Below are 13,302 nucleotides of genomic sequence, written 5' to 3' on the forward strand. Positions count from 1 at the left end.
AGTAAATGGCAGCAATTAAATGCAAACTCAGGTTTACTGACAGACTTCAATGCACAAAAAAGTAAAGGAAAAAAATGGAATGTAAGTCAGAAGACCAGGGCTATATAATGTTGGAATGGCCCTAACAGCCACAGAGACCTTTCCCCTGGCCCTGTGGATTTTGCTTCTGGAAAAAATAAGACTTCCCACTCTATGTGCTTCACAAGGCTACTGTGAGGATCACGGAGTAACAGTTGGGCAAGTATTTTAGAAAGTACAGTGTTATATAAACAGAGAAGATGACCCTTCCAACCTAACCAATGACAGCGAGTCCTGAACTCAAGGGACAGCAACACAATACACCATGAGCTTGTGACTGGTGTTTTTTTCAGTCTGCAACAAATTCTGCAGTTCAAGAAGAATCTGGACTAAATCTCAATTATTCAGTGTGTGATTCATAAACGGAAAAATACAACCACTAGATTATTTATCAAAATTTGATAGTTTAGGGGCACCCGGGTGGCTCACTCAGTTGGGCGTCTGCCTTCGGCTCTGGTCATGATCCCAGGGCCCAGGGATAGAGCCCTGCGTCGGGATCTCTGCTCAGCGGGAAGCCTGCTTCTCCCTCTCCTGCTCCCCCTGCTTGTGTGCTCCCTCTCTCTAATAAATAAAATCTTAAAAAACAAACAAACCAAAAACGACAGTTTATCAAGACAGAGCAGAATAAATTCTCTCTTGCCTAAAAAGGCCTCCCCAATCCCTATCAGTAATAATGATGATGCCACAGCAATAACAGCAATGTTTGCTGTACACCAAGCAGTTGGGTAAGCATTTTACATGCATTACTTCATTTAATCCTCAAAAACCCTCTGTGGAAGATGTCATTATATCAATTTTACAGAAGAAACAATAGTCTAGAAGAGTAATTTATCTGAGATCAAACAGCTAGTCAATGGCAAAGCCAGGATTCAAACCAGATAACCTGTCTACAGAACTGGAGCTCCTTATGACTCACTCTGCTATAAAGCATCTGCCAAAAAAGCCCACTCATCTCTCAAAGGCTACCTCTCCAGGAAGCCTTCCTTCATCCCAACTCAAGTCTAAAACCAATTCTCCCTTCAAAGCACCACTTCATTTCTTCTGCGGTTACACCTCTATCTACCTATCTTATACAGTTATGAAAGAACAAACATAAAAATCTATTAACATCTTTATGAATCTTGACATATATACATATATACATGCACACAAACACACACATATATACATACATATATGTGTATAGAAGAGCAAGCATGTAACTTACCTGAGTCTTGGGTTCCTCATCCCTGAAGAACCATCTACATTAACAGGACCCATTTTGAAACTAAACAAGAATGTCTTTCAACCTTCTTAACAGAGACATTATTTGCCCAATACCATAGGGTGAATGACAGAGCCAAGATATGAATTCGTTTGTTTATGTATTCATGTTATTTATGTTTATTTATGATTCATGTACTAAATCAGCTGCCTGATTCCAAAGCCCAGTGTTCTTAGTACTATCTGCACTGCTCACCCAATCATTTAGCCTCTCAGATCTTAATTCTTAAGGATGGAGGTGGGGTAGGGACCAGAACCATGCTAATCCCTTTTGCTACTGAGTCAACATTTATTGTAACAAAATTACAGAAACTAAATAAAGACATCGTTGGTAATGTTTAAAACTCCAGCTTCCAAGTGAGATTCCGGACTCTAGTTTTTCCAGATCACAAAGTTAGGCCCACTCCCTCCCTATCCCCAACAACGAGAAAAAGAAAGCATTTCTAAAATCTGATTTCCCACTTCTGCTGGAAATTAGACGTGAGCATGCTTCCTCAGTAACCTATTCTCAGAAATAAGATGCTCAACTCTTAGAATAAAAATTTCAAAATACCACCCTTAACTTCTTAGACCTTTTACCCTCATTATGCCCTCAGCTTAGACAGCACCTTCCCCAGCAGCCTTCCCTGATCTTGACCTCTACCTCGGCCCATTCCCAGCCAGGACTGAATAAATTAGCCCTCCCACATGCTCCCTCTGTACTAGCTTTGCCTTATGTTGCACCACTGAACAGTTCTATAACTACATGTTCCTTAAAGGCAGATATTGTGTTTTGTTCTCTGCCGTACTCTTTGTATATATCACAGTACCTGGAGAGTAAGCTCTCAAATATTTGTCAAAAAAATAAACAAATGAAAAAATGACTAATGACCCAATTATGACTGTCTTGGTATTTTTTTGAGAGAGAGCGCGCGCACATGTGAGCAGGGAAATGGGGGGAGGGAGGGAGAGAGAGAAAGAGAGAGAGAGAGAATCTTAAGCAGGCTCCACACCGAGCACTGAGCCCAACTCAGGGCTTGATCTCATAACCCTGAAATCAGGACCTGAGCCAAAATCAAGTCAGATGCTTAATGGACTGAGCCACCAAGCAAAGGTGTCTGTCTTGGTATTTTCGTGGGAGGCATATGACTCATAACTTAGACAATCTTGCCCTAGGGCAGTATCTCTACTAGGCTGTAAGCAAGCAGATGCTATGAGCACAGTTACTGTGCACCCTTTGCTTGCTGGGAAGAAAATTCAAGTGTATAAGAGTGTGTTTCAACTGAGATGCTGACTACAATTCATTCTAAAGGTGCTTTATTCCCAGATAATTCATTTGAGGAAACTGCTCATATAAACAGCAAACACTGCTACCACATCACGACCAATCTTGTAAAATCATCACCTTGGCAGTTACTTCATTTTTGATCCCCCATGTACCACAGTGTGTACAAGACACTTTACATTAATAATCTAACTTAATGTTTACATCAGCCCATGATCAGTCTCCATTTTAAGGCTCCTCATTTGAGGAGCTGAGACTCACCACAAGGGCAAATGTACAATTTGAACCCAAATCTGTTAGGTGCCAAAACCTGTGGATCGCTACACTAAAGTGTCTTCAAGTAAAAGATACCTGCCTTGTCTACTTCATAAGGTACAGCCAACTAACTAAAAATTCAGCTTAAGGGGTCAGAAAGAAACAATCATCCAGTAACTTAAAATGTTAAGGTTAGGCCTTCCATTCAGCATTACACAGATAAAAACTCAAAAGATAAAAGGAGCTTCAAGAATCGAAACTGTCATAATGAAATGAGTTATACAATCCTAAAGGATGCTGTCATGAGAAAACTTAAGTCACTGTTAGAACTTGAGCTTTTTCGAAACAGTTAATCAAAATGATGAATACAAGGATAAATTGATCATCTGTTAACAGAGTGGTCAAAGGTTAGGAAAGCAGACCAGAAAGAAAAGAAGACACAAAAAAACCTTATTCCAAGAAAAACAGACCATATGCAAAGTTCTTCCCTTGCCAATTTATACAAAGCACAAAGAATATAGAAAATAGGAAAAATGTGGAAGTATTTACAGGAATTTTCTTTTTTTAAAAAAAACTGCCAATTAAAACAAAAATGTTCAAATCATTAGTAATTAGAGACCACAGAATATCTGACATACAATCTAAAAAACAGCACCATGTGTTTAGTCCCTCTAGACTTAAAGAGTACATTAACTGAAAGGAAATTTCTCTAGCAAAATCATTCCAATAAGTTAAATAAGTTAAACCTCACTTAAAATTACAATTAGCTGCTTGTCAGATATTGTCAGTAAAGTCATCTGGTTTTATGCTGCATTATTCAACCTTAAAAGAAATACATAAGTGGTATCCATTCTTAAATCATTTCCCATTCTCCTTTGTGACAATATTTGAAGATACTGGCATTTTAATACTGTAAATCCACACTGCTTCTCTGACATATGTTTGCTTTTCTACTTCTTAAAAGATTAATGAGCCCTCACTTAAATGCATTCCTAGTCCGTCAGTCCTGTAGCTTCAATGACTTTATACAATTTCCCTTGGAAAAAATGTTAACAGAGAAAGCGGTTTTTTATTCTTCATACCTATGGCGGAAGCTTAGTTAGCATCCTCAGGTTACACACCATTTCCTGAAGAAACAATGTTAAATAGAACCCAGAGATGATGTTTCTAAATTCAGGAACCAGCACAATTCCTACATCTTTCCTACGGCATATTTACAGCTTCCTCCTATGACACAAGTTTCATCACAGATTTAACTACCTCCTTCTCTCTCTTATGACTACAGAGTCTGGTTTTTTTAAAGAGTTCTTTATTTATTTGGGAGAGAAAGAGCGAGCGTGCATGCCTGGGAGGGCAGGGGGAGGCAGGGAGCAAAGGGAGAGGGAGAGAGAAACTTTAGCAGATTCTGCACTGAGTGTGGAGCCCAACAGACCTGACCTGAAACCAAGAGTCACTTAACTGACTGTGCCATCTAGGCACCCCCTGACGACAGAGTCTTAACATGGGATGTTTTCTTCACTATTATTGTTACTGATAAAATGAATTAACTGAGGAGATTAGGAATGATATGTAATACGTAATCACAAAAATGATGCAATGGGGACATGACCTCAGTGAATCACATAGCTTATCCATACATTAACACGACTTCAAAGGTTTTACATTCCCTATACCCAGGTGCAACCGTATGAAAAGATAATTTGGTTAATAATATTTATCCTATACACATTCTATTGGTAACCAGAATTGTGATTAACCATGTGCCAGACACTGGTTACTAATATGTATCATCTCATTTAGTAATAATAATAAAATGATGCCAAATACTTAAATTGTGCTTACTCTGTTCCAGCCATTGTTCTAAGTACATTGCACATATTAACTTAGTTAATCCTCACAACAACTATGAAGTACTATAATTATTTCAAATTCACAAATGAGGAAACTGAGGCTTTGAAAAGATAACTAACTTACAGTATTAGTGAGGAAGTGATACAGCCATAATTTGAAATTTAGGTTGGAATATGGAATCAGGACAAGCTCTTACCCTCCAAGTAATACTTTCTGCTTTCATTGTATCACTCCACCCCAAACAACTCTTCAAGGGCTCCCTGCCACCTAGAAGATAGAGAATAGGAATATATGGCTCTCCATAATGAGGCATCACCTCACATACAATCTTATCTCCAACAACATTTACAACCTTCAGCTAGAGCCAAATCAACGGTGCTGCCATCCCCCAAATCCATCATTTAGCCCTCCGTGCCTTTCTTCAAATGATTTGCCCCTGCCTAAAACAGCCTCTACAATTTCCACCCTCAACAAATCTGCCCGGGGTTCAGACAACATTCCACCTTCTTTCCAGGACAATCTTTGGCACTTCCAGACAAATGTGAAATTCCCTTTGCATAAACTCTTTAATTACTGCAAGCTATCACCATTTTAGCTATTAGCCATATACTGCCTCATTGCAACTCTAATGTTTTTGGCATGTTTTTCTCTAAACCATAAAACTGAGGGTCAGCATTATGCCTCAAAATCTGGTATCCACCTCAGTCTGCAGCAGTGTTATACATATAACGGGAGCTGAATAAATACTGTTGAAGAGATGAGTATATACTTTTCTTTAGTGAGAGGCAGTAAGGCAAAGTGGGGAAAGTACAGGAGTTGATGTCCAATAGACCTGGATTTTAATCTACCATTTGCTAACTGTTTGGCTGGCAAGTTGTCCTGAGTTTCTATTCGCACCTGCACAAACAAAAATAAAACCTACATCCCACAAGGTTGTTATAAAATGTAAGTGAGAGCAAAAAGACAAATTACCCTCAAAGGAGAGGCAGACTGACAGCTCTCGATATTTACAATGGAAGCCAGAAGAGGAATGGTTATCTTCAATGTGCTTAAAGAAAGTAACTTGCAATACAGAATTCTATATCCAGGGAATATGTCCTTCAGGAATGAATGCACTTTCGGGGAGGGTGGGGGGAGAAAAGAGAGTTCACCACCAGAAGACCTATACTAAAAGAAATTCTAGGGGCACCTGGGTGGCTCAGTCATTAAGCGTCTGCCTTCCACTCAGGTCATGATCCCAAGGTCCTGGGATTGAGCCCCGCATCGGGCCCCCTGCTTGGTGGGAAGCCTGCTTCTCCCTCTCCCACTCCCCCTGCTTGTGTTCCCTCTCTCGCCGTGTCTCTCTCTGTCAAATAAATAAAATATTTATTAAAATAAAAAAATTCTGAAGGCTGTTCTTCCAACAGAAAGAAAATTATCACAGATAAAAGATCAGAGTTCAGACAGAAGAGGAGCAAAGAAATAGATAAATACAGTTGACCCTTGACCAACATAAGACGTTAGGGGTGCTGACCCCTCCCCATGCACAAAATCTGCATATAACTTTTGACTCCACCAAAACTTCACTACTAATAGCCTACTGCTGCCCTGAAACCTCACTGATAACATAAACACTCAACACATATTTTGTATGTTATAGGTATTATATACTGTACTCCTACAATAATGTATGCTAGAGAAAATGTTAGTAAGAAAATCATAAGGAGTGCCTTGGTGGCTCAGTTGGTTAAGGGTCTGCCTTCAGCTCAGGTCATGATCCCAGGGTCCTGGAATTGAGCCCCTCATCAGACTCCGGGCTCAATGAGGAGTCTGCTTCTCTCTCTCCCTCTCCCTCCTTGTGAGTTCTTTCTCTTTCTCGCCCTCACTCTCTCTCAAATAAACAAAATCTAAAAAAAAAAAAAAGAAAGAAAGAAAGAAAAGAAACTCATAAGGAAGAGAAAATACATTTACAGTACTATACTATACGGAAAAAAATCCATGTACAAGTGGACCCATGCAGTTCAAACCTGTGTTGTTCAAGAGTCAACTGTAAACAGATAAATTCAAATTAATACTAACAGTTCAAATGTTACAAAATATAACGATATTGACTTGTGAGGTTTAAATATATAAAGTACACAACTATAACAACTAAGCTGAGATGCGGGTAAAGAAGTTAAAGTGTTCTAAGATGCATACATTGTCAAGATAAAGGGTAACAGTATCAAGTAAAAACAGACTCTAGTAAGTCAAAGATGCATGACAAATTTTCTTTAAAAAAAATCCATCAAAAGAACTGAAAAAGACTACATAGCTTCCAAAGTAATCAAGGAGAAAAAGGTTATTAAAAAATACCCCAGTCTCCTTACCTTTGTTTTCATTTTTCATGTCAGTGCCTTTTTTAGGAGTCTAGGGCAACTGTCATATGGAATGCCCCACATTATGATTTCTCTGATTATTTCCTCATTTCTGGCAATAATATAACCAGAGGTAATGTTACATAGTTCTTACTGCATCAAGTCAGGGAGTACTTGATGTCACCTTGGTGATCCTAAGATTAATCACTTGGTTAAGGTGATAAACGCCAGATCTCCACATTATAAAATTATTTTCCCTTTTGTAAGTAGTAAGTAATCTGTGACGTGATACTTTAATACTGTGTGAATATCCTTTTTCCCTAACAACTTAGCAGTTTTTGCATCCGCCAATGATCCTTGCCTGAACTAAATTATTACACTGGGGTATACAAAAAGATGATTTTCTAATTATATCATTCCTTTTTCATTTATTCTCTGGTGATCTTATGCAAAGAAGAGCTCTACCTTTCTCTCCACACCCCTCACCCTCCTCTCCCCCCACCCCAACTCCCTATGAACTAATAGAATATTCTTAAAATTCAATGTCCATTGCCATAGTTCTTCATCATGCATACACAAGTTGTCTCAAATCTGGGGTAGGCTTTACAAGTGAGTTCCTGGGTCCTCTGGACATGAACTGCTGGTCTTTGACAGCAACCTTGCTTTTTTTTTTTTTTAAGATGTATTTATTTGAGAGAGAGAGAAAGCACGTGAGAGTGAGGGGCAGAGGAAGAGAATCTTCAAACAGACTCCCCACTGAGCGTGGAGTCTGATGCTAGGCTGGATCCCATGACCCATGAGATCATGACCTGAACCAAAACCAGGAGTTAGATACTTAACCCACTAAGCCACCCAGGCACCCCAGCTCCCTTGCTTTTTGACACAAGATGTCCCAGACTCAGCTAGCACTTTTCCTGCCCCACATCTAGAACCAGCTCCAAGGAACATTTCTCCAAGGTTTCTTTTAGTGGGAAATGGCACTGAAAATTAAGTTATTTGGGCACTAGGTATGCTCTTCTCCACTGGATGTCATTGCTGATAGGTCCTTTCAGTGGATAGGGCAAGTAAATATACTTATTTTTTAAATCATAAGTTCATATTGATATTTCCAATGCAGATTTAACATTACAAGGTTTTTTCTTCTTGGTTTTATTCTCTTCTACTAAAATCTGATTCTAAAAAACATTATATTTTTGTGTTGTTGTTTTTTTAATATTTTATTTGTTTGTTTATTTATAAAGGTTTTATTTACTTGACGAAGAGAGAGACAGCCAGCCAGAGAGGGAACACAAGCAGGGAGAGTGGGAGAGGAAGAAGCAGGCTTCCCAGCGGAGCAGGTAGCCCTATGTGGGGCTCGATCCCGGAACCCTGGGATCATGCCCTGAGCCGAAGGCAGATGCTTAACGACTGAGCCACCCAGGTGCCCCAAGATTTTACTTATTTATTTGACAGACAGAAAGAGAGAGAGTATAAGCAGGGAGAGCGGCAGGCAAAGGGAGAGGGAGAAGCAGGCTCCCCACTGAGCAGGGAGCCCGATGTAGGGCAAGATCCCAGGATCCTGGGATCATGACCTGAGCTGAAGAAAGACACTTAACCAACTGAGCCACCCATGCCCCCATATTTATGTGCTTTTTAATTAACAAAAACTATGAAATGAACTTCATGCCACTTTGTAAAAATCTTATTTTTGATTATGACACAAACAGAACAAAGGTGCTAGAGTAGAACAACAAAGCAGAAGAGAAGGTAGGCAAGCCACTTTGGAAATACTACAGTTAGCTAGTCAAAATTCCACATGGATTGACACTGGAAGAAGCTGAACTTCCTTTCTTCCATAAATTATACTCTGCAACATACATTTTAAAGTTCTGAATCTTGGATTGCCACAGAATAAAATCTGCCGAGAAAAAGAAAAAAAAACCTACTCACATTTTTATATTAGTTCTAATCTTGACAAAGAGATGTGAGCTCCATTTATGAAGAAACTAAGAAGAGATAAAGCCGACCAAATAGACACCAGCCCATGCCTTGTCTAATCTGTGTCCAATCATCAGCCCAAATCTTTTTTTGTTACTGTTTCCTAAGAGCTGGGCACACTTTTAAACAAAAATGAGATTCTTCATTCACAGAACAAAATAGCTTTCATGAACTCTCTCCCAGTTCCGAAAACAAAAAAGAGCTATCTATTACTTACAGAATCCAATCAGATTCCATCTGACTTAATTCAACCCTTTCACCGTTTCCAACATACCATCCACTTCTAATTCAGTCAGATCACAAAGTTCTCTCTCCCAAAAAAATGCCAAGATTACCCAGCCTACAGTCTTTATTTTTTTCATGCAACTTCCACTGAGCATTTATTTACCATATACATCCTATATTCTGTACTTGATACTGAGGACAGAGATTTTTTTTAAAAAATCAAAGACTTAATATAATAGACACATGGAACTGATTAGGTAGAATCAAGCAAGTGTTATCCTGGGTACAAAGTCTTACTGAAAGGACAAAGATGTCAAAAAAGATGTAACCAACCGGAACCTGCATGTACTACTGACAGGAGTATAAAGTGGAAAAACTACTTTAGAAAACTTCTTGGCACTCTCTCCTAAAGCTACACATGGCAGAATCCATGACCCAGTCATTCCACTCCATGTTACATACCCACAGAAACGTGTGTGTGTGTGTGTGTGTGTAAACCAAAAGACATGCAAGCATATTCATAACAACACTTACTTGCATTAGTCAAAACTGGAAATAACCCATATTTCCATCAATAGAATGGACGGTTTTACATTCATACAACAGAATATGAAATCAACTCTTACCACACACAAAAACATGGGTGAAGCTCGCAAATGAGCCTGAGTGTTGAAAGAAATCATACACACCAAATGTAACATACAGCTTTGGTTATATAAAGTTGGCAAGAGGCAAAACTACTCATGTCAAGATACCTATTACCTAGTGCAGCAGAAAGTGGGGAGTTTCTAGTAGGGGACATGAGAGAGGCTTCTGTGATGTTAGTAATATTCTATTTCTTCTTCTGGGTACTGCTTAAAAGGATGAATTCACTTCATGAAAATCCATCAAGCTGTATATACTTGGGATTTATGCACTGTTTCATTATACTTCAATGAAATTTACTTTAAAAAGACAGACAAGAAAGAAGTAGACAGGTAAGTAAACAAGCATTTATACCCTACTAAGTAGAAAGCACCTAATAAGTTCTAGACATTACATGGAAATTATTTTTTCTACTCACAACCACCCCTGGAGGTAGATGAGGTACATACAGGTCATTTCCTTTTAGTAGCCCTATATCTGAAACCCCTTTTCTACATTTGGGGCACCTCCAAGGGATTCTGTGAGCCACCACATAGTATCTTATTCCTAAGTTCCCTTGCCAGAGTCCATTTTTGTTGCTTCCAACTATGGGCTCCTAACTAACAGCCCATTTGATAAATGTGAAAAAGACTCACCACTCTGAAGAACAGTTTGGCAGTTTTTTATAAAGTGAAATTCACTTACCATACAATCCCACTCCTAGGTATTTACCCACAAGAAATGAAAACACAGGTCCACCCTCCAAAAAATACTTTTTAATGTATATATGATACATAAAAATATATAACACCTTTACTCATAAATGTTAAAAACTATTAACAGCCCAAAAATACATCAACTGATAAATGAAAAAACAAATTGTTAGTATATCCATACACTGGAATACTACTCAGCAATAAAAAGGTATCAACTCCTGATACATGTAATAACATGTATGAATCTCAAAAGCACTAGGCTAAATGAAAGAGGTCTGACTCAAAAGGAGTCAGACCTAGTGACTACATGTGTATGACATCCTGGAAAAAGTAGAACTATAGGGAAAGGAATTAGATCAGTGGTTGCCAGGGATGGGAGATAAAGGGAGGTGACTGACTACAAAGGGACCCAAAGGAACTTCCTGAAGTGATGAAAATATTTTATATCTTGATTGTGGCAGTTACACAATTGAGAAAATCTAGCAAACTTCAAAACAACTGTATACCCGAAAAGGGTGAGCTTTACTAAATGTAAAGTATACACCTTAATAAAAATTACTTTTTTGGAATGCCTGGGTGGCTCAATCCGTTAAGCATCTGACCCTTGACTTCAGCTCAGGTCACAATCTCGGGGTCATGAGACTGAGCCCTGCGTTGGGCTCTGCACTAGGCGTAGAGCCTAAGATTCTCTCTTCCACTCCCTCTACCCCTGCTCGCTCTCACATGCTCTCTCTCAAAAGAAAAAAAAAAAGAAAGAAAGAAAGAAAAAAAAAAAAAGCAAGCTTCCTGGGTCTTTAAAAAAATGACTTTTTAAAAAAAGCCTCAAGAGTGGCCACAAATCTTGCTCAGGGTCATATACACAGTAAGAAGCAGATTCAAACTCCGTCCTAATTCATATGCCCATCCCTTGAAGGATAGCTGATTTTGTGAAAGGCACAGAGAAGAGTAGGAAAGAAAATAGATTCCAAGCTGTTCTTTTCTCCCCAAAACTTCTGCTTATCAAAATATTTCAAGATCTGCCTCAGACCCCACCTCCCCCACATAGCTATCCATTTATTTGCTCATTCCACAAATATTTGTTGAGTGGCTAATATGTACCATCACTGTCCCTAAACATTTAGGACACACCAGTAAATAAAACAAATATCCCTACCCTCATGGAGCTTCAGCCTAGCAGAGGGGTTTGGAAGGAGAGCCATACATCATAAACATCATAAATAAGTCAATAATGCAGCCAATCAATAACTCAAGTGTCATGTAAAAATAAGAGAGCAGAGTAAGAGGAACCGAGTAGGGAAAAAACAAGTTGCAGAATTAAAAGTTAGAGTAAGCTTAATTCACAAGTTTAGAGTAGATTTTAAAAGAGGTGAAGAAAATTTCAAGCAAAAGGAACAGCAAATGCAAAGGCACTGAGTCTAAAGCATGCCTGACCTGTTTGAAAAATAGCAAGGGGTGGGGTGCCTGGGTAGTTCAGTCAGTTAGGCGTCTGACTAGTGGTCTGGGCTCAGGTGGTGATCTCATGGGTCATGGGATCGAGCCCTGTGTGGGGCTCTGCACTCAGCAGGGAGTCTGCTTGAAGATTTCTCCCTCTGCCCCTCCCTCAATTCACATATGCACATACACACACACACACTCTCTCTCTACAATAAATCAATCTTAAAAAAAAAAAAAAGAAAAGAAAAGAAAAATAGCAAAGAGGCCAATGGAGTAAACCAGGCAGAATAACAGTAGATGAGGTCAGAAAAGGAATACTGTCAGATGAAACAGGGCCTTGTTTGGCTATTACTGAGTGAAATGGAAAGCCAATGCAGGAGTGAGCAGAAAATGAATAGGATATGACATACTCCTCAAGGATTATTCCAGTTATTGTATTGAGCTAGACTGCTAGAGGCAAAGGTACCTTAGCAGGGGATCTGACTAGGAATTTTTTACAAAGATCCAGGTAGAAGATGATGACCAGACCAAGATGATAGCAAAGGTAGAGGCGGCAAGAAGCGATCTGACTGTATACTTTGAAGGTAAAGCCATCAAAGACTTCCTAGAAGATCGGATATGGGATGTGAGAAAGAAGGAGTGAAAGTTAACACCAAGGTTTTTGGCCCGAACAACCAGAGGATGGAATTCTCTTCATTAGAGATGGGGAGACCTATGAGTGGAACATATTATGAAGAGAAGAAAAGGGGTTTGGTTTTAGACATTTTCCATTCCAGATGTCTATTAGACAACCTGGTGAGGTTGTTAAGCAGGCAGGCAGTTGGATATATGGCTCTACAAGAAAGAGATCTGAGATATCAACTTGGGAGCCGGCATACAAATAGTATTAAAAGGTGTGTAAATATACATAAGATCCCCAATGAGAACTCCAATTTTAAAGAGGAGAAAGGAAGAAACAACAAAGGAAACTGACAAGAACTGATCAATAAGGGCGGGGGGGGGGGGGGGGGCAAAAATGTGTGGTGTTCTGGAAGCCAAAAGTGAAAAAAGGAGAAATGAGAAATCAACTATGTCAAATGCTGTTTATAGGTCAAACACAATGAGAACTGAGAATTGACTGTGAATTTAGGTACTTTGATGTTAGTAATGACCTATCAAGGGCAGTTTCAACTGAGAAGGAGGAAAAAAGCCTGATTAAAGTTGGCTTAGGAAAGAATGAGATGGAGAAACTGGAATTTACATACACTGCTGATGGTAATATAAAATGCAGTTCTTTCAT

The 13,302-nt window shown here is 39.1% G+C and overlaps 1 protein-coding gene across 6 annotated transcripts in view; it reads right to left on the reverse strand.

Moving 5' to 3' along the window:
- STRBP (spermatid perinuclear RNA binding protein) overlaps positions 1-13,302 on the reverse strand; it is a 127,783-nt gene that overhangs the window by 76,869 nt on the left and 37,612 nt on the right. The window contains exon 1 of one of the 6 annotated variants that reach the window (XM_026513924.4): positions 4,908-5,700. The exons of the other annotated variants lie outside the window; for them this stretch is intronic. The gene's annotated coding sequence lies outside the window, so the exon portion shown is untranslated. Of the gene's footprint in view, positions 1-4,907; positions 5,701-13,302 lie in introns of those variants that run through there. 6 annotated transcript variants of the gene reach the window in all.

The sequence above is a fragment of the Ursus arctos genome, unplaced genomic scaffold (genome assembly GCF_023065955.2).
Source record: "Ursus arctos isolate Adak ecotype North America unplaced genomic scaffold, UrsArc2.0 scaffold_18, whole genome shotgun sequence".
Lineage (NCBI taxonomy): Eukaryota > Metazoa > Chordata > Mammalia > Carnivora > Ursidae > Ursus > Ursus arctos.